The sequence below is a fragment of the Morone saxatilis genome, unplaced genomic scaffold (assembly GCF_004916995.1).
Source record: "Morone saxatilis isolate NCDOM2014 unplaced genomic scaffold, NCSU_SB_2.0 Contig9, whole genome shotgun sequence".
Taxonomy (NCBI): Eukaryota; Metazoa; Chordata; class Actinopteri; family Moronidae; genus Morone; species Morone saxatilis.
This window is the reverse complement of record NW_023340268.1, coordinates 8,016,042-8,020,044: the sequence shown is the minus strand read 5'-3', so window position 1 is coordinate 8,020,044 and position 4,003 is coordinate 8,016,042. Positions and strand designations below refer to the sequence as shown.

The following is a 4,003-nucleotide window of genomic DNA, read 5'->3' as shown; positions in this document are numbered from 1 at the left end:
AGATACTTTATTCATCCCAAAGGGAAATATCTCACTTTGGCCCGGCGGCCAGATGAAGGCAGACCCTTGGTGGAACCACATTTCTTCCATTTGAGAATGATGGCGTCCTTTTGGGCACTTCCAAATGCTGCAGACATTTTCTTGCATTGCTTCCCTGTTGTGTGTCTTGAAACAATCCTGTCTTGCAGGACTACAAACAGTTCTCTCAACCTCATGGCTTACTTTTAACTCTACACCATCCACTTTGAAAGCTTTATATAGACAGGTGTGTGCACAGGTGGACTGTTGTAGAAGTATCTCTGGGACCATTGATAGAAGTAAAATGAATGAGAGCTCAATTTGCGAGCCTCTGTGCAGCGCCCGGGAGCCAATTCCAGTGTCTTGGTCAAAGGCACTGAGACGAGAACTAACCTAACAGCGTGTTTTTGTTGGTGGGAGCATTCAGAGGAAACTCACACAAACATGGGGATAATGTGCTCATCTCCATCCCGGATCCAAACCCAGGATCTGGATGTTTAACACTGAAGCAACAATGCTACCAAACACCTGTTTTTGCTTTGTCTTTGTGGAGGGTTGTGTGTAGATAGATAAGGGGGAAAAAATCAATCCATTGTAAAGCAACAAAATGTGGAAAACTTGAAAGGGTCTGAAAACCTTCCGTATGCACTGTCCTTTCTGTTCCTGTGAAGAAGATCCACTCATTAAGTAACGTTAAAATTATTTAAAAAAGATTAATTCTCTGTGCACTTTATAAAAATAGGCATTTAAACTGTAGACATGTAGACACACCAAGGCTGTATACTTCAGCCTGTGTGGAGGTTCCTGTTGTTTTCATGAATTAATTGGTCATTTAAACATTTTCAGTCATTTATCCGACCACAGTTAACTCAACCAGTAAAGTTTGTATAGATTACTTAGTGTAGTCAACTATAGAAGACTGAGGAGTCTTATATTAGTACAATAGCAGTGTATGTTAAGTTTGCCTTAGACTGTTGAGTGAAGTCCAAAAATGATTTAAAGTAGTTTACCTTCTTAAAATTACAAACCAGCTTTTCTTTAAAAAAAAAAGAAAATCTACCAGATTTGTTTATATGAGACTTTACTGTTTCTGCAGAAGCTGAACATTAAAGCTATGCATTTGGTCCAACTTAAAGTCATTTCCATCCCCTTCACTGTTTTCTGCTGCTGATGGTTAAACATGTTGAAAATCGATGTTTGTATCCCTCGTAGCTCTCTTCAGTGGAAGAGGGAGATTTGACAGACACTTAATTTGAGGCCAACAGTATGAAAATGTTTGATTTTATGCTCTAAATACAAATACATCTCATCTTCTTAGAGTCCATCACATTAACCCAATTATATGTTTATGTTTATTTTATTTAAGAGGGACAGTGCAGTCACTTGGGTCCATCATGTAAATGTGCCAGATGTATCCATACAGGCAAATCTTTATTGATGGCATATAAAAAACATTAAAAATATACAGGAGCACAAAAGCAGAGATGAATAGTAAAACAATAAGCACTAGCAGCATGTTTAATTGTCCAGTAATTGATCTGTGGCTATCGTTTCAAAACTTTATTTATAAAGCACCTTTCAAACAGATCAAATGCAATTTTTAAAAGTACATTTTAGGATGTTAAAAATGGATTTAGAGACTACTGAACACCCAAACAAGCCACTCTCCAACAAAAAAAGAAAAAAATAAGACAAGAAATTAACTAAATAAGACAATTAAAGATAATACAAGTATACAGAACAGTAAAATGTTGATTAAATAAAATAATGATCAGAAAAATAATAATTTAATAATAAATAAAGGTGTGTGCTGCTTTAGTGATAGCTCTGGTAGATGTGTTTGATTTTAGTTTAATAAAGGGGGGGTCTTGTACTTTAATGGATCTGAGTTTTGTTAGTGTGTTGAAGAAACAAACAATGAAGCCGCAGGAGAGTGTGTGTGTGTGTGTGTGTGTGTGTTTAACATTCACATCAGCAGAAATGTGCACCTGGATCAGGTTGTAACTGATTAATTCGTCCGGGTGAGGTGGGCCTTAATTACGACAATCATTAACTACAGTCTGTATTTACGGTAATGAGGATCGATTTTAACCAGGCGACACTTTAAACAACTCTGCAAAAAAAAATCCGGTGAAAATGTGAAGCTGAAAGTGAATTCTACTTTTAGTTCATTGGGCGTGATAAATGAGTGCGGAGTTACTCTGCGGAGGCGCGAAGCTGCGACGAGACCGACAATAAACGCCCCTGACATAAATAAATAGAGCAGTGAGCTCAGGTGAGCCAGCCGTCGCCAGATGTCAGTAAATCTTTCCAGGATCACTTTTATGTATCTGTCTGAGAGGAGCTGCAGCACTTAAACAATAATTATGTAATGTTCGGATGTTGGTGTTGTTGTTGCGCAAAAAGTACTAAAGTGCGCCATAATTATTCTTTTTTTTTGGGCTTATTATTTCATCATAAGTGAGAAATAATTTCTTATTTTCTTGGATGTTGCACGAATCTTCTTTCCCTTGCATTTTAACCTATTTCCTGTTTCATCTCCTCCCTCCTCCTCAGGGATCCACAGCCACACTTTGATGTGTCTGATGTGATGGGGGAACCTTTTTCCTCATGTTAACTGATGGATGGTGGTGCGGGTTTGATGCTGTGGTGTGGCTCTCCTCTTTGAATCCTGCACAGCTCCCAGTGATGGCTCTTCATGGTCTGACACGAATGCTGTGCACCGCAGCAGCTGAGTAAGCCTCCGAGCTTAATACATTAGAAACTGAGTGGCACCAGCAGGAAATCAAAACAATCAATACAGGGTGGGAGAAAATAAAAATGATGAAATTGTTTCTCTCTCTCTCTCTCTCTCTCTCTCTCTTTGTGTGTTTAGTTGTGTGTTTGGGAGGAATCACAGGAGAACATGAAGGTTGGACAGAGAGGCCTCGTCTGAGTAAGTACAGCCAAGGATTATTAAATACTGTTTAATAGACATTATATTCTCTTTATGTCGCACTCATGCACACTCACAATTACTTCTTGTTGCTTTCAACAAACCCAGGTAATTCATACACCTCCAGTATGTAATAATGTCCATTAAATGCTTGTTTTTTTTGTGAAATAAAGAATTAATTGTTTACGAAACAAGGTTGTGTTGTCTGTCATTATCTTACAGCTTGTCGCGTGCTTCAGCTGTCACAACCATGTATCTGTAATGGGATTTTAAATCAATTACATGTTTTTATTGTTTTATTTTAGCCTAAGAAGTAGAGGGATGCTTCAGTTTATCCAGAAAACTCAAAATCATTACATTTGGAGAGGACAAAGTGAAGACCCTGTTGATCTGCGTCTGAGTTATAGAGGCTGTTTCACTGCCCCAAGAAACATTTTTATCTTTAAAATTCAGCAAAATTCAAAGTACGTTTACTCAAGTAATGTACTTAAGTGCAGTTTTTACTCCACTACATTTATTTTAACAGCTGTAGTTGCCTGTTACTTGGCCAATTTTGTATACAAAACATATGACCACCTTTAAAATAATAATTTAAATAAAATAACAAAAAATAAAATTTTCTGAATTTTAGTGCAGCGATGCTTCTTATACTTTCACATGCTGAAATAAAGACCACATTAAAGCCAGTTATAACACACTTTCCCAACGTATGCAACAGTGAAATGCTACTTATAACATTAATACATCAGTAATAATAATAATTATCTTTATATAACACTATGAATTTGATCCTTCTATACTGTTTAAATGCTATGTACCGTTGCTTAAGTAAAGTCTTTTTAAAGTAGGACTTACACATGTAATGGAGTATTTTAGGAATTATTGTTACTAAAATACTTCTTAAATCTTTATACTTCTTCCACCACAGTCTAAAGCGCATTTAAGCGCCTAGATATCTTTTGCAAAGTCATATACCCAAAGCACAGCAGCAACATGAACACCACTGGCACCATGTGTGTTTGCAGCTCGCCGCCAGATGTCGTTGTTGGT

At 37.1% G+C, this 4,003-nt stretch overlaps 1 protein-coding gene across 1 annotated transcript in view; it reads left to right on the top strand.

Moving 5' to 3' along the window:
* Nucleotides 1–3,166, top strand: part of rprd2a (regulation of nuclear pre-mRNA domain containing 2a) — a gene marked incomplete at its 5' end in the record, with an annotated part of 16,584 nt that extends 13,418 nt beyond the window's left edge. The window contains 2 exon segments of the transcript XR_004797497.1: nucleotides 2,575–2,753; nucleotides 2,894–3,166.
* Between the last annotated feature and the right edge of the window lie 837 nt (nucleotides 3,167–4,003).